This window comes from Triturus cristatus, chromosome 5_2 (assembly GCF_964204655.1).
Source record: "Triturus cristatus chromosome 5_2, aTriCri1.1, whole genome shotgun sequence".
In the NCBI taxonomy this organism is placed as follows: domain Eukaryota; kingdom Metazoa; phylum Chordata; class Amphibia; order Caudata; family Salamandridae; genus Triturus; species Triturus cristatus.
In genome coordinates this window covers 279,776,010-279,795,085 of record NC_140588.1, presented here as the reverse complement: position 1 = coordinate 279,795,085, position 19,076 = coordinate 279,776,010, and positions in this window count along the sequence as shown.

The window sequence follows — 19,076 nt, the reverse complement described above, 5'->3', positions numbered from 1 at the left end:
GTCACAATTATAATGCATTTTAAGACTGCTGCTGGGGTTAATGCATCTGCTAAAGATATCAATATTGCAGGATGTAATACTGTTATGATAAGTTGAGGGGTTAATTCAGCTACTGGTGAAATCTATATGGAGTGTTTGGTGATAGATTTATATCAATACATAGCTCACAGGTTTCATCTGACTGTTACAGAGAATGTTTGGTGGTATACCCTACAACATGGCTTCCCAGACTCACATTGGCACCCCTTAACCCCTTCCATGCGGGGCAAATTCCGTCACGGTGCGAGGGGGGGGCGGGGCTGGGCGTGGTGCTCAGGTGCTCAAGACGGCTCCCCGCCATCATAAATCACGGTGGGCGTGTGCTCATGACGACCGGGAGCCGTACGAACTCCGCCCACTAATTGATTCGCCCGCACAGGCGGGGAATGTGCCGCGCGAGGGCGGAGCGGCAACGGTCGGACGGCTCCCGGCCGTCATGAGCACACGACTACCGTGACTCATGACGGCCGGGAGCCGTCCTGAGCATGGAAGGGGTTAAGACTACCCTGCAGGCCTCAGCACATCTCATTCAGTACCTAAAGTTATGTGATCACAACCCTATCCTGGTGAAACTGCATTGACTCCCCTTGCCGGCTAGCATGGTTTTTAAAAAGCCATCACGACCAGCACCCCTGCTTTACTTCCAGACAAGCTCATCATCTCTGTTGGTTTTCAGTACACCAACATCCAGGACACCATCAGACTGAAGACTAAGAAGTGAGATAAAGAAAAGCAAGGTACCAGGCCTTTTCTATCCAGGCAACCCCTTATCCATTCGGACCCTCCGAATGGTGCTTCAATTTAGGAAAGTTTGAAGAAGCACCTCTTTAAAGAACACTGTATCACAATACATTAACACTCCACAAACAACCTACCTCCCATACCACACTTTGACTTTATGCAGGACTTTGACCATGAACAGAGCACTGCTGCCTTTGGACTACTTTTATGCAATAGAAAAAAACACATACATACATGCAACTTGCGTGGGATAATTTTGAATCCTTGCCAATTTGAAAACATTTTTTCATGATTTAAGGTTGAAGAAATGGGTTTGGTTGAGAAGTAATGTTTATTATTATGTCTTGAGAACATTCAGTGGGCATTGTATACTGAATAAATGGTTAGTAGTTTAAGTACACAAAGAGACAGGCATACTGCAAAACACACATTCTTTTATATATTGAAATCTTAAGTCGAAATTACTTTTGAAATTCACTTTACCTCCTGAATACTTGCAATATTACACAGGCGAGCCCTTTGTTTGATGCTGAATCTGGAGGCAGGATTCCAGCTGTGCTGCTGCATTTGACCTCCAACTGCAACCAGCACGACTCACAGCTCTGACAAAAGAGCATAATGATTGTCCTGGAAGGGAACCATTAACTGTCTGCCCGCTCTGCAAAGGAACATTATGAGCCCTCACTCCGCAGCAGGCAGCAGCTCTGCACAGTACAGTCACATGGATGTGTCTTAGTGTTGGCACACAGCATCAGGACACATTCAGGAAGATTCGTGCTCCGGCCTGGATCGCTAAGGCTCGGGAATAGGCGCCTGAATCTGAGTCCAACTTGTTTCCACTCTATGCCAGGCCTGACAAAGAGATAAAAACTCTTACCTTGGCTTGAACAAAAACTTTTAAGATTCTGAGCAAGCCACATTTTCTCCTCCCTTACCTTATGGATTTTTGTATAATGCTAATATTTGTATTGGAAAAATGCACTGTTCAATATGCTGCTTTTAGTCACAGGTATACATATATATTGAACCCTCACCCTAACATTTCCTGAGTTCTAAAGTCCGGTCCACATGTTTCATACTTTTCTATGTGTGCCAGCTCGTATTTGAGGAGCTTCGATACAATGATATTCTATGTAAATTACTTTGCAGCTCTTTGGGCGGCTATGTGTATGGGAGATCAAATACCAGAATCTGAGGCCAGATTATATATGTGTCAATGAAGTTTGGGGCATATTATCACGGACGGCGTTAAAAATTATCGCCGGATTAGCGGCAGAAAACTGCCGCTAAAGCGGCGATAATGGGCTTGATAATATGCCCTTGAGAATTCAAATAGAAGTCCATGTTCTGGTGTGAACATGGGCTTCTATTGGAATTCTCCAGGGCATATTATCAAGCCCATTATCGCCGTTTTAGCGGCAGTTTTCGATAATTTTAACGCCGTCCTTGATAATATACCCCTTTATGTTTTTTTTGCAGTGGCATTTGCAGCTATATGTGTTCAGGGTAACTAGTGAAAATTGTTGCAGATATGATGAGCTTTTCTTTGTGCTATCCCTTTCTCCCCTCCCATCAATCAGCCTTTTTTCCTTTTCTCTATATACTTTTTCACCTATTTTCTTTCTTTTTTCTTGCCATCTCTCCCCTTTGTACACACCTTCTGCATACAGTTTTCTGCGCACCTTTTCTCACCATCTCAAACCATCTTGTGCATAAAACCATCTGGCCCTTATTATGCATCCTTTCACATTCCCTTTCTTTTGAACTACAAACCTACCACTGCCTTACACTCCCCTACACCTATCCAACTCCTTCGCACCACAGAAAATGTGCTTGTCCTCCCAATCATATTTTACCAGTTTTAAAGACTTAAACAGCTGCTGGTGTCCCAAAACACGTAATTTAAGGCACTCTGCTTTGCACACTGAGAACCAGAAAGGAACTAGTTCAAAGTTCTCCCTACAAAGGCTGCCACCTATGTACCAAGATTACCCCTTCATTGCATGTCCCAGACCTGGCTGGAGAGTCCTTATTTCCAGAGATGTCACCTGGCTGGCGCCACCTTCTCAGTCTACACGTCCATAGTGTAAATGTCCATGCTAACTGGCATCAGTTTCCCACCTTCTCAAGAGAAAGCAACTGAGTGTACTCGTCTGCTACTTCAGGAATCACTCAGTGTTGCACTAACAAGCAAAGAATTTCCACGAGAGCTGTCAAATATCGCTTCCACTATCTCTGCCACTCACACAATCTCGGAACGGGGACATCAAAGGAAACTTAATTTGTATGTAAGTTGGTTGCAGACTTTATCTAGGTGTGCTCAAGACTTCCCCTTTCACCTCAACCTCTCTGGAACACCAGAGCATGCTCAGCTGCATCCACCAGCTTACCCATACACAGTTGGACCACATCTATACAGCTCTCTGTACCTCCTCTATCTGTCATTAGACCTCACCTTGTATCATTAAAAGATCCTTCACCAGAGACATTTGCCCTCTCTAAGAAATTTATGAAGGCATGGCCAGACCACATTATCTGACCTAACTGAACACATAAAAGTCTTCCCCGATGACTCAATTTTCTCACTCATAATCACTCCCATGTAATCCACCATCACTACGATTCTGCTCATTATTTTTTGTTTTTCTCCCGTGCTCATGTTGTTCTACGACTGTATCTCAAGTTTCAATGGTACTCCTTACATATGTTAGTAAATATAAACAATACACTATTGAAAAAGGAAAAGTCACCCTTATTTGAAAATTGCCCCAACAAGTAATATGTGCGTAGATTATCACCTGCCACTGTTTTTCATCTTTACCCCTTTCTTATCTATCCTCAATTTCTCTGTTCATCCATTTAAATGATAAAAAAACAAAAAGAATGCTGAATATTTTTATATAATGCCTTGCATCACACTTAAGCCACTTCTAATCACTGTGAACAACTGGTGTTACTGTTATCCAGTGTATTGTATGCAATATGAAAAGGTCAAACTTTGCAAGGCACCTTCATTTGTGGATTTTAGACTGTAGCTCAACTGGCACCTAGGCAAACCGGATTTATTTTTTAACTAGACAGCCACGAAAGTTCAGAGGTGCCTGACTTGTGTGGCTCGCACCAGATAATTTTACACAGAAACCTTTGCAAACCTTAAACTTTGGTAAGAAAACACACATTTGCCTCACATTTCTTTGACAGAAGGTTCTGGAATCTGCTGGGAGCCATAAATTTCGCACTACCCGGAGTTCCCACATGTCTCTCAATAAGAATTGTACCCCACTTGTGTGGGTGGGCCAAGCGATAACGTCACAAAAGGCCCTAAATCACTTTGTTGAGATATAAGCAATATGGGTAGCTGCAGTATTTGGAGCTGTGCTTTGGCGGCACACATGCAAACCTATGAACACCAATCATATTTGCAAACTAGACAAACAGAGAATTCCAGGTTGGTGCACCTTGCATGGATCCCATGAGGTTTCCTTACCCACAATGCTTTGCAAACCACAAACTTTGCCTGAAACAACGTATTTTCCTTATATTTCTGTGATCAAAACTTCTGGAATCCACAGAAATCGAAAACATTCTTATTACCCTGCATTACCCCTATTGTGTTGATAAAAATGCTGCCCTTTTACTGTGGCTGGGCCTTGTGCCTGCTGCAAAAATGGATCAGACCAAGGTCAATGGGAATCCACGGCCAAAAGTACAGCAGCTACCCTTATTGCTTGTCTCTCGATGTAGCAATTTAAATCCCTCTATATCATTATCTCTTGGCCCACCCACACAAGTGGGATACCATTCTTATCAGGAGAGGTGTGAGAACTCAGGGTGGTGAGAAATTTGTGGCTCCCCACAGATTTCTGAACTTTCCTACACATAAATGTGAGGAAAATGTTCATTTATTTCCAAAATTTGATATTTGCAAGCGCTTCTGGGTAAAACTTACCTGGTGAAAGCTGTGCAGGTCATGCACCCCGGGACTCCCCTGGTTGTATATATTTTTTTTAAATGTGATGTTCTCCTAAGTGCCGGCTGAGCTAGGTCCCAAAATTCACAACTACACACAATGCAAAAAAAGGTGTGTTTTCACTCCATAAATATCACATTTATGGAGTGAAAACACACCTTTTTTTGCATTGTGTGTAGTTGTGAATTTTGGGACTTAGCTCAGCCGGCACTTTGGCGAACCTGCACATTTAAAAAGAATCGCTGTTGTGTTTTTAGCATTTTCCAATCATGGACGCTAGTGCCACCCACAAAAATTGGGTTCCGTTTTTATGGGGATACATGTGGGAATGCTGGTCTGTTGCAAATTGGATCACAACAGATCACAGAAATCTCCAACACAAAATGTAAATAAATGAGTGATGTTTGCCTGATACACACTTTCCCAATTTTGTTCGACACGAAAGAAAAGGAAAAGGGAACAGAATCTAGTTACATCATGCTGGACACCTCCAGGTGTTTAGACTACAAAACAAAGGAGGAGTTCTTAGTAGGGTCCAGATTAACATTTTGGCTGAAAAAGAGGACACCTTTGCCCTGGTGGAGGATTTTAGATCTGCCATGCTGAGACTACTCTGCCTCCTTATTTAGGAATGACCGCCAAGCTGGCAGTCAATAAAAAACATTTAGAAGAGTCACCGTCCCACATCTTCTTTCAATGCCTTTTTACGCTAGATGCCCTGCTCCATCAACATGACGTAGTCGTCCATTCATTTTTTTTAATTCTCATAAACAAAATCCTAAAGTCGGATTTTCTTTTTGAAAAAAAAATCACCATTCAAGACAACCTGTAACCCAGTCATCAGCCAAATTGCACACAAATACACCACAAGCAAACCTCTATAAACACATATGTTCAGACATGTTGACAGTTGGCGCATCCACAACCTTCACAAATAAATAAACAGTTTGACCCCATTTTTACCACCTGTCAAGTAACCACCTCCATTCTGAACATAAACAAATGCATGCCTAGTGAACCTTTACATAAGGATCCCATGACAGCCACATGAGGTTCAGGAAGACATGCCTTATATGAGTCTTCAGTGCACTTGCTGTGGTAAATCCAACTCCTTCCAGTTTGTTGATGCAAGCTGAGGTGTCTGAGAATGCCTTCCAAGGCCTATATTTCTCAAACTGAGTGAACACATCTACTTTCAAAATCAAGGCAAACATGCATGAGAATACTGCCTAAGTTCCCTAAAGATCACGTCCTAAACTATGAAGAATGTTTATTTTTGACACACAGGGAAGCCAGTGAGAACCTAGCAAATGTCCCATCCACTGTTATTTGCAGTGCTGTAACTGTAATGCAATTGTCATTGAGTAACCTGAACATCTGCTAATTGAACAGAGCAAACAGGACAACCATTTTACTCATATTTGTAACGTTGGGTGAAGAGTTCTCAGTAATGTTATGATTTTTTTGTAGATCACATTATCATCCAGTAGGGTATCCTATTGCTGATCCATGGATTAACCTAATGGAATACCCATGTGTTCAGCTTCAAGAGGAATGCAGTAATTTTAGAGAATGTGCATATGTGTACAGGCAGGCATTCTGCCCTTTTGGAGCCTATTAGGAGAAGTCACTTCTCGTTCTGGTGCTGCATATGCATAGAATATGAGCGAGTACGAGTCAGGCTGAGCAAGGTGTCTGAAAGGTTTCTAATATCTGAGGCAATATTGAGGTAAGCTATACCAGTGCAATGTAAGGCTTTGAATGTGTCAACAGTTTGAAAGAGCTGTGGCAGGGAAGTCAGTGAAGCTGTCTGCGATGTAAGATGTGAGGGAGGAAGCTGTCTGCTGCATTCTGTATGGTTTGGAGTTGGTTTGGAGTCATCTGCAGAGTTGATTGAGGGAGTAATTCAGTATCAGGGTGAGACTAGCACCAATGGGTTTGAATCCTTAGGTGAAGGTGAAGTGATGGAATGTGAATCTGTACTACGGTTACTATCTGCCTTCTAAAAAGGCCAGAATGGGAGGCAGATCCTTCCGCATAGTGGCAGCGAAGTACTGGAACCTCCTGCCCATGGACATCAGGTTAGAGGTGAATGAGACCTCTTTTAGGAAGAAACTGAAAACTTGCCTCTTTAATTCGTGATAGGTTCTCTTTTTCCTCATAACATAAGATGAATGCCACAGCGCGGGGACACGCCGGGAGGCGTCACCAGGCGCTTTTATAAGCTCCTTTAAACTAAACTAAACTAAACTAAACCTTCTACCTATGCAATATCCCAGTGAAAGCAGACCTAGTCTAAGCTTTTCATAACAGTTCATGTCTCTGTCCTCATCAAACTCTCAACTAATCTTGAATACTTGCCAAGCAAACCTATACTTAAGCCTTCCGTCGCTCGTTGCTTAAAACTCAAGAAAATATGTCTTTCATGAGCCTCCAGCGCACTCACTGTGCTAAATCTAACTTATTCCAGTTCATGGATGCAGGTTGGGGGGTGTCAGAGAATGCCTTTCGATGCTTACATTGTTCAGAACTGAGTGAGCATATCTACCATTGAAACTAAGGCAAACATGCTGGGAAATAATGCATAAGCTCCCTAAAGTAATAAGCCCAACAAATGTCCTGTGGAACTCATTCACTGACACTTCTACTTTTGGTTTGAAGGTGTGAAAACTCGATCAGTAACTTGTATCATAAACAATGTTATTGAAAAAGAGTACAGGATACAATATCTTGTATTACGATGTTCACATTTTTAGTACAAGGACAATATACAATTCATTAAAAGATTTACAAAAGAGGTCTAGGATATAGAAACAGCACTTATCACAGTCTTGGGAATATCCGTCAAAGTAAGGTGCAAGGATCAAGGAAGCAAGACCCCTTCGCTTCCTCAAGAGGTGGAAGAAACTTCCACTCTAAACAATTTATAGGATTTTAGATCCGCACTCAGATGAAAAATACAAGTCCATCCAATTAGTGTATTTTTAAAATGTTCTTTATTTTCGTATTCTTTCTTTTAGTAGCCAACGCGTTTCGTCCTATTTGGGGACTTCTTCAGGGCTACAACATAAATATTAACTATTATTAAAAACCATTAACCATAAAAACGTTTTGTCTTACTTAAAATACAGTCAGGTTTATAGTTATAATAGCGTTAGATCAATGAATTTTTTTCAAAATCATGCGAATTCACAGATCCAATTTAACCAGACACACAATCCATCATAGCGAAATATAAAAAAACGTTATTCAAAATGTACCAGTGTGGACATCAGACAGTATGGGAAAGCTCATTGAGTACTGTCTAGTATCAGATGCACAAATCACACTGAGATTAGGCAAATTCCATTTCGGCACAAAATCACATATAGATGCAAATTGCTTCTAAAGAGTAAGGGAGATAATTGTTGTGTCTTTTCTTTTATGTCTATTTATACATTACTCCCATTTTTATGGCAATTATTGTAATATACCTTTATAGAGAGAAAAATGAGGTACAACCAGCGAAAGGAGAACCATTCAGACTCTCATATGAAGAACATGGATTGAGGTATTGAAACTAGAATTCTTGTTGGATGCAAATGCAAATTAAGGAATATATAATGATGTATGGGAGTAATGTATAAATAGACATAAAAGAAAAGACACAACAATTATCTCCCTTACTCTTGAGAAGCAATTTGCGTCTATATGTGATTTTGTGCCGAAATGGAATTTCCCTAATCTCAGTGTGATTTGTGCATCTGATACTAGACAGTACTCAATGAGCTTTCCCATACTGTCTGATGTCCACACTGGTACATTTTGAATAACGTTTTTTTATATTTCGCTATGATGGATTGTGTGTCTGTTTAAATTGGATCTGTGAATTCGCATGATTTTGAAAAAAATTCATTGATCTAACGCTATTATAACTATAAACCTGACTGTATTTTAAGTAAGACAAAAAGTTTTTATGGTTAATGGTTTTTAATAATAGTTATTATTTATGTTGTAGCCCTGAAGAAATATACAATTCATTATGTATCTAAATTTGTGTGGACGATGCAATGCTCAGACAGTGAAAAAATGTATATATATAGGTTTCAGGGACGTTATAGTTAGTTGGACATTTCACTCAAACAAAACCAGAGAAATTTCGCCATTATAGTTTTTCAGCTAATTATGACTCGCGCCCCACAATACACTGCTTATGACATCACATATTACATCAATTATGATGACATCTTAAATGAAATCACTGATGACATCACTGATGACATCATCCACGTGAAAATCTGATGCACCTCCTCACACCCTAATATAACGTCTGATACACCCACTCTAAAATACAGACTGCCATTTTCGAAACCATAGACACATCAATACCAGTTACTATATCCACACTCACTGATTCCTAGGTCTACACACACATCCACTCATTCAACCATACAGTCACTCATACATGCAGTCACTCATCAATACAACACTATCATATGCATATATACACCTATACAGACACTCAGACACCACTACTCATCCAGAGTTACTCACACACCTAGTCACTCATGCAAAGAATCAATCACACTTCAATTTACTCACCTATACAGTCATACACACACCACCTCACTTATTCTTACAGATACTAACGCATACTTACTCTCTTATACAATCACTGATACAAGTACACACTCATCCATACAGCCACTCTTACAATCACAGACTCTCAAGTATAGTCATTTATATACTCCAACTCTCACATACACTGCCTTTTATATATGTAGTAACTTGGACATGTACCACTGAGACATCCCTTCACTCACCAACACACCCATACACACCCTCACCCACCCATACAGCTATTTCCACATGTACTCTTGAACCCATACACCCAGTGAATCAACCACTTGCACATCTATGTACAGAGTCACATACCTCCCACGCACACACACACACACACACACTCAGGCACCCATACAAATACTCAGGCAACCGATCAATAACCCATATAGACACTCTTGTAGCTACTCACCAACCCATGCAGCAGCTTACACAACAACAGACAGACTGATAAAGACATTCACACAGTTTAGTCACTAACCCATTGTTAGAACCGGCGGTCTCTAGTTGGCAGAGGTATACACTTCTGACAAATAGGGACCAACCAACTCTAGTCAGGGAAAGGGGATTACACACTCAGATAACCCCTGCTACCCCCTTGGTAGCTTGGCAGAGCAGACAGGCTTATCTCAGAGGCAGTGTGTTAAGCATTTATGACCACATACAGTAATAAAGTGAATACACTACAGATGGACACGACACAGAAGTTATTATAAAAATAGGATTTTTATATAAGGCTTAGCACAAGACCAAATAACGACAAAAATATACCACAGTCTTAATAAATACTCTTTGGAAGGAAAAATAATAGTTCAAGTAAGGTTTCTTCTTGGCAAATAGTTCTTTAGCAACAAAATTAAGTATTCTTCTGAAACACAGTTCTTTGGCAACAATGTGACCCCCACAGGAGTCACACGACGTCGAGTCTACAAGATTCCCAAGGTTCGGCGTCGACCGCGAGGAGCGCTACGTCGAGCCTGGAGTTGCAACAGACCCCACAAGTACAGTACCTTGAGAAATGAAGAAAACGATGATCCACGGCGTCGAGATGTCGGCGTCGAGGTCGGCGTCGATCGTGCCTTGGATTCGTGTCGATCCGCAGCGGCGTCGAGGGATGTCGGGCCGGAGCAGCGCTCACGGCGCCGAGAAGGGCGTCGAGTCGATGCGATGAGCAGCGGCGTCGGGACGGAGTCGCTTGGAGGTGGAGCCGATACTCACTCCTCACTGGCGTCGATACCGGCGTCGAGACGGGGTCACTTGGAGCCGGGGCCGATACCCACTGCTCACTGGCATTGCTGCTGGCGTCGATCGGGCCCGGCAGCCGGCATCGAAGGCTCGGGACACTGGAGCCGTTACTCACGATGTCGAGCTGGATTCGGCGGCGTCGGCGGCGCCGGCGGCGTCGAGACTGCAGATTTTACCTTGTGTACTGGAAACAACACTTTCCAGCAATTCAGCAATTCAGTAGATGGTGAAGTCCTTTGGCCCTGTGACTTCAACAGGAGACTGGCACTCTTCCAGCCCTTGGAGATTTTCTAGCAAGCTTTTAGAGAGTACACACCAAGTTCCTCTCTCCTTGTTCCTTGGCAAAAATAAAGAAGCAGCTTTCAGGTTCCTCCACAGCAAAACAGCACTCTGGCAGAAAGGGGAGGCAAGTCCTTAGATCAGCAGGCTTCTTGTCCTTGGTACAGGTTTCCTTGTCAGAAGTGATCTGAGTTCTTGGTTCAGGGGTCCTTCTCTTATACCCCTTTTCTCATTTGTTCCCTTTGTCCAAGCAGGGAAATTCCCCCCATCTCAGGTTCGTTGTGGGTGTTGCCAGGCAGAGGCACCTGGCCTATTCACTGAGCAGGGCAGAGTCCTCAGCCGCCCAGCAGGAGGCGGAGCCAGTATTGTCACTGGCAGGAGCAGGGCTATCAGTCGCCCAGCAGGAGGTGGAGCCAGAATTGTGTCAGGCAGGGCAGGCTACTCTTCCCTCACTCTATGTGTAAATGCCTCATTCACCCCACACTGATTCATTCAGACCTCTGGAGCCACCCAGCCCCTGACACACACACCAAACCAGCCGAGACCGGTGGATAGTTGGACAAGAAAATAGCCACTTTCTAAAAGGGCTATTTTCAAACATAGAATTTAAAAACCATCCATCCTAAAGGGTGTGTTATTAAATTCTGAGTTCAGGGATACTAAACTCGACCTGCTACCATGCTCCCTGAGTCAGATAGGTTATAATGGAGTTAATAATCAGTCTGCCCAGTCTGGCCTATTGGAGGCAGGTAGCCCTTCAATAGTGAAAAACGAAAATGGCTGTAATTCACTATTAGGTCATGCCACACACATCAGGGCATGCCCTACCTTTTACCAACAATGCACCCTGCCCTAGGGCCTACCATAGAGGTGTCTGAAATGTGGCAAAGTGAAGGTTTAGAGACTGGCAAGTAGGTTTCCTTGCCAAGTCGACATGGCAGTCAGGGACTGCACGCAGGCGCTGCAGTGGCAGGCCTGAGACACATTTTACAAGCTGCTTCTGTGGGTGGCACAACCAGTGCTGCAAGCCCACCAGCAGCAGTTAACTTACATGCCCTTGGCACACGTAGTGCACTAGACTAGGGTCTGAACAGTAAGTCAACCAAGCCAATCTTGGTAACACCAATCAATGTAACAATTTAACATAGGGAGCACTTGTACTGTGGCACTGATCAGCAGTGGCACAGTGCCCAAAGCAATAATCCAGCAAAAACATCGTAAACAGAGGAGGCAAACAGAAAAAAATGGAGGAGAGACTCATGCCAATGATGCCAGGTCTAACACCCATGCATTCAGTAAGACACATTTAATCACTAACTTATACAGTCAGTCACGCACCTACTAAATCCTTCATCCAGACACTTGTACACCCACTCATTCTTCAATACACTTTGGCATATATATAAAACATATTTAAACTTTACAAAAACACACAGTCACTGGATGATGTCATCAGTGATGTCATTTGAGATGTCATCAGCGATGTCATCAGTGATGTCACTGACCATGTCATAAATGATGTCATATGTGACGTCATCAGCAGTGCGTTGTGGGGGTGCAAGTTATAGTTAGCTGAACTAATTATAACAGCAGAATTTCTCTGGTTTTGTACGTGTGAAATGTCCAACTAACTATAACGTCCCTGAAAGCTATGTTTTTTTCAGTGAATTTCTAAGGTTTTTTTAAATGCTAATTATTAGCTATAACGTGCCTGAAACCTATGTTTTTTTTATATATATATGTTTTCACTGAAAAAACCATAGGTTTTACAGACGTTATAGTTATTTGGACATTTGCCTCATATAAAACCAGAGAAATGTGCCCGTTATAGTTAGTTGAGCTAACTATAACTCTCACGCCCGCAATGCACTGGTGATGAATTCACATATTACATCACTCTTGACATGGTCAGTGACATCACTGATGACATCACTGATGACATCTCAAATGCCATCACTGATGACATCACTGATGACATCATCCACATGATCATCTGATGCACATACTGATGCCCTAATATAAACTTTGATACATGCACTCTAAAATACAGACTACTATTTTTGAAACCATACACACAACAATGACAGATACTCAATACCACCCACTATGTCCTAGGTCTACACACACATCCAGTCACTTATACATGCAGTTACTATAATATGCACTCGTACACCTATAAATACAGTCACACTCCGCCACTAATCCATAGAGTTACTCACACACCTAGTCAGTCATGCAAAGAATCAATCACATACCCATTTACTCATGGATACAGTTATAAACACCTACTCTGTTATTTATACACACACCACATCACTTATTTATGCAGATACTAACACATACTTACTGTCTTATACAATCACTGATACAAGCAGACACTCATTTATACACCCACTCTTCAAATAACTTACTCTCACGTATAGTCATTTATATACTCCAACACTCACATATACTGCTTTAAAACATATGTAGCTACTCACACATATACGATTGAGACATTCATTCACTCACCTGCACACCCATACAGCCCTTCCCAGATGCACTTTTGAATCCATACAACCAGTGAATCACCCACTCAGATATCTATGCACAGTCACACACCCCCACCCACCCACACAGACACTCAGGCACCCATACAGATACTCAGACAACAAATCAATAACCCATATAGACACTCATGTAACTACTCACCAACCCATGCAGCCACTTATACAACAACTGAGACACTAATACAGACTTTCACACAGTTTAGTCTCTAACCCATGCATTCAGAAAACACATGTTCAATCACTCACTTATACAGTCAGTCACGCACCTACTAAATAATCCATTCAGGCACTTGTAAATCCACTCATTCTTCAATATACCTTGGCATAGATATATATGAAAAATATTTAAACTTTACAGAAACACACATTCACTGGATGATGTCATTTGAGATGTCATGAGTGATGTCATCAGTGATGTCACTGACCATGTCATGAGTGATGTAATATGTAACATCATCACCAGTCCATTGCGGGCGCGCGAGTTATGGTTAGCTCAACTAACTATAACGGGTGAATTTCTCTGGTTTTATGAGTCAAATGTCCAACTAACTATAACGTCCCTGAAACCTATGGTTTTGTCAGTGAATTCCGAAGGTTTTTTAAATGCTAATTCTTAACTATAACGTCTGTAAAACCTATGGTTTTTTTCAGTGAATTTCGAAGGTTTTTTAAATGTTAATTTCATATTTTAATATTTATAAAACGTATATTTTTTCTATTTTTTGTAATATTTTGGAACTCTATCATGCTTTTTTTTAATTTTAAAAATTATGTAATTTTTTATATCTTCCCAAAAAAGTATGTATATCTTTTTTTTTTTTTTTAGAAAACTGGACTCCCGTATCGGTAGTGTACCAAGCTCCATCAGCACGTGAATTCTATCCGCCATATTTCTAAACTTGTAAAGGATGCGCATTTCGTATCCGACGGCTTCGTGGCACCGCGTCCCGCTTAACATCATATACACATAAGGTCGCGCCAGCTGCAAGTTTGGTATGCGACGGGTGCGCAGTACCAAGTCACGCGTTATGTCATATACGTAAGGAGTCGTGCCGGCTGCGCGTCCTGTATGCGACGAGTGCACACTGCCAGGCCCTCTGTTATGTCATAGACGTATGGTGTCGCACCTGGTACGCCATTCCCTCATTTTTTTTTTAGGTCTCAAAACTATATCTAAATAAGTGTATATGAGAGCAAGCGATAATCTAAAATATTTTAAACATTTATATATTTCTAACTGTAATAAACTTATATTATGGTAAATATATTTTCTCAAAATCGTGCCGGGTGCAGCCTCCTTGCGCGCTCGGTGCGCGATTGCCATGTGACCTTAAACAAAAGCATTTGATTGGTTCATAACATTTCCCATTGTAACAGTTGGAGGACCACACCCATTTTAGTCATTCTCTCTACAGCGTTTGATGAGAGACACCTCTTCTGCTTAGAGAGCTTTTTTGAAAAGTTTTTTGCTGTGTACACATATCTTATAGTACACAGAACATGCAACGATCATTTTGATCAATATTCATGCTCTGCACAGTAGCCTTCCACCTGTGAGGGCTATGCCACTGAAACGTTACATCAAAAAACAAATGTGTGTTACACGATGGCCCTGGTGTGTGTGTGTGTGTGTGTGTGCATTATTGTGCTGCTTTTCGGCCTGGGTATTGGTGGCTCGAAGGGGTATCATCAGCCACGGGAAGAGTGCCCATCCTAGATCACATGTGACAAACAGTAAAGAGTAATGTGTAGATTTGTGTTGCAGTATGCTCTGTTGTCAGGCTTTACCAGTATAGTAGTGTGTCATATGTGAGACTTTCAGATTCACGTTTGACATGCATTGCTTGACTGTAATGAGCGCTATCACTGTGTATGACGTAGCCTCACTGCTGATCCTCCCTCCATCCGAGCACATTCACATGTGTGCGCTTCGCGATAGCAACACTTTCAACCGCACACCATTGACATGCACGTCTGTGCATATCCACAAGCTTGACAACGACATGTGATGTTGTCCATTCAATCTTTTCGGACAGCATCTCATTAGCGATAGTTGCCGCCCTCCCGGTTAATGCTACATTAATGTAAATTGCGGAATGTGCAATGTCAAAATTGCAACAGGGACACACACATAAGTACACTTCCTGCCCAGGCAGGAACTGAACAATGTCCAGGTCCCCGGAATAATTATTCACACCCCTACGCTGGCCTGGCATACGCAAGCCCAGCCCACTTTGCGTATGTATAAATAGGATAATGACGACGCCACATGTCCCAGTTCTTCCACACTGCCTCAGGTGATATGGCTGCATCCACCTTGCATATCACAAGCCGCAATTAAAAAAAAGGGATCCATGAGGTGTTCACCATCCTGGCAATCAAAACTAGATCTGAATTGTGAACCCTGCTGGCCGTCGTGTTTGGACACACACCAATGACAGCAGATGAGCAGTGGGGCCTGGGTGCACAGGGGCTGCAATTGAGCACGGTGCGGTGGGAGGGGTGGGGTGCATCAGCCTGGGTACACAGTTGCGAACAAGCGATGTTGCCGTGCATAGTGATGTGATGTCTGACCTCATTCAGTCACATCTCTGTCTCATTTTAAGGACCTGCTGGACCATACTGTAGGTCTGAGCCAGCGGGCGACGCTGCCCTACAGACACGTGGCATTGGCTTTTGGGGTACTGTAGTGAGCTGATTACTAAGTGTACATGCACACAGGCATGCGCCACAGCATTGCACGCGCACATTATGCTTCTAGCATGCGCTCTGTTCCTTTGTATGTGAACGTTGGCATAACATATTATTATTTAACCTTGTGTTTTCTCATGCACTCCAACTCCTCTTTGAACCACAATTACCACTAACAGTTGGTAGATCGTACTTCAAGAAGGAAGGATGCACTCAACTGGTGTTCTCTATTAGCTTGAAATAAACCTTCATTTACCTCAAGAGGTTTCCAGCATTATATTATTTCTCCCTTTTCAGACACTGGGTTACTGGCACCAAAATTGGCGGAGCGGATCCTCAGCCTGTGATGAAGCCCTGGCCATTCTGACGCCTTCCATCGTGGTATCAAGACACCGTCCCCGACCGGAGACCTGCTGTGCCACCCTGAGAGAGGCACCCCGGAGCTGGAGCACGCACCGGCACATCGTTGGACACACCGGTTGTGGCAGGTGAGCAGTGAAGCCTCAGTGTGCAGAAGCAGCAATTGAGCACAGTGCGGGGGAAGGGGCTGGGGTGCAACAGCCTGGGTGCACAGGTGCAGGCAAGCGATGTTTCAGTAGATAATATTGTAATTTCTGGCCTCATTCATATCTCTGTTTCATTTTAAAGACTTGCGGGACCGCACTCTTTCTCGCGGACCCCAGCGTCCCAGACACACGGGTGACGGGATGTGAACAGTGAGGGCTGGGTGCAGTAGGCCGACACTCTGTCTCCTCCCCCCTCTGTTCTTTTGACTCTCCCTCCCCTTCTCACTTCCACCCACTCGCTCTCTGTCCCATTCTCACTTTCTTCCTTTCATTCTGAGTACCTTACTTTTTCTCTTGGACATGGCGCACATACTTATTTTTCTTTTTTGTCTTGCAGGTTTTGTACGCTGCTTCCGGAGGAGTACCACCCACTTATTTCATGCTTTACTGTTGTTTGTTCGAATAAAGTTGTGTTTCCATTTATTTGTGTTTTAATAAAAGTTATTTTTTTTACCAATAAATAAGTGAGTGTATGGGTCTTCTTTTTCTGACAACACTTGTCTGTAGTTTATTGTGGAAATCGGCGGTTGATAGGAGGTTATGAGGGAAAACATTTGTAATTTTGCGGTGCACCTACCAAATATAAACCAACAGACTATTACATAAATGAAGCCTGGGTAATTCTAAAACTGCAAGGGTTCTATGAGTGTATCACTTTATAACACCATGAGTACTGCCCGTGTGATTACAGAGCCAATAAGGCACTGCCTAGGGCCACCGAGAGTTTAGGGACTGGCGACGCCCACCCTGCATATTTAAGTAAAGTCCCGGAGGATGGCGATCCCTGGACTTGAGTTGGCCTCGAAGCCCCCCGAACAATTACTAAACAATACCCGGGGAGGTGGCGATCCCCTAGGCTGCGAAATGTCTTTGTGCCCTCCCGTGCCTAATATACATGTGAGATTAAGGTCCCTAGTGCTGCAGAGACCCCGCAATATAATAATAGGATTGGCCTCAGAACATTACCCACCAAGGGGCTCATTTAAATGAATGGGTGAGACCCCGCTTCATTTTTTTTTTCTCCATTTTTACCATCCGGATCCGCTTTCTTGAAGCGATACAAGGTTTTCCTCCTCGCTCCAACGAGGCAAACAAGGATTTGCTATCACAGGGCAGAAGCCATGCTCCCGCCCTGTATTAGCAAACATAAATGTCCCGTGGATGCACACCCCGGGACATAGTATGAGCTGCGCCCGGGAGGTGGCACTCCATAGGGCCATTATGCATTGGCTACTGAATATCTACAGAATTAGTATAAACGCATACTAACACTACTTGCACACGTGTTGTACAGCGACCAGAGTGTAGTGAAGAGGCAGAGGAAGCCCAAAATCCAAAAATGTAAATCCTACCAGAGGTCGGATGACATAGTTCGATGAGCCGATGACCCTGGGATGAGTAGAACCAGCTTCACGAAGAAAACGGGTCTTCAGCAGAACGCAAGGAAGCTCAAAATATTGGTGAGTGCTGCCTTCTTTTTACCTTCTCCCGCTCGTCTCCAAATTTATATAGTGAAGAGGCAGACAGCAGTGGATCCGATAAGTAGATTTATTTCAGGAAAAGAAGACAGCTTAAACAGCCACCAACAGGAGCAGACAGCAAGGCAACTGTCTTCTCCAGCACCGTGTACAAACTCCCCAAGATTCCCCTCATGACAGCCCTACATTCTAAAATGACATAATTACATTCTAGTAGCATTACATACTAACATTCTACTATGACTTACATTGGAATACTACACAGAGCACATGACTTTACAGCAATGAGCTCATGGTTTCATCCACAAGTCTTGAGACTGGTAGGGGTGAGTAGTTCTCTTCCCACTCCCTGTATTGTATAAACGCAAACTAACACTACTCCCACAGGTATTCTAGAGCACCCAGAGCACATCACTTTACAGCAATGAGCTCACGCTTTAATCCCCAAGTCTTCAGATCAGTAGGGATGAGTAGTTCACTTCCCACTCCCTGTATAGTATAAACGCATACTAACACTACTTACACAGTTATACTGCAGCGGCCAGTATGCTACAGTGCCTAGAGCCCATCCCTTTACAGCAATCAGCTTGGTTTGATCCCCGAGTCTTCACATCGGTAGACGTGAGTACTTCGCTTCCCACTTCCGGTATAGTACAAACGCACAGCAGAGGTCAGTAGTTTTCTTCCCACTCACTGTATGGTATAAACGTCTACTAACACTACTTGCACACGTATGATACAAAGACCAGAGCACATCACTTTAATGAGCTCATGGTTTAGGCTCTTGGTTTCATACCCGAGTGTAGCAGCATCTCATCTCAGCACCATGTCACTCTGAGCTTTTCAGACCGGTAGGAGTGACTACTTCGCTTTACTCTCCCCCACAGAGGTTACAGTGTTCCTATACTCCTGTTTCCTA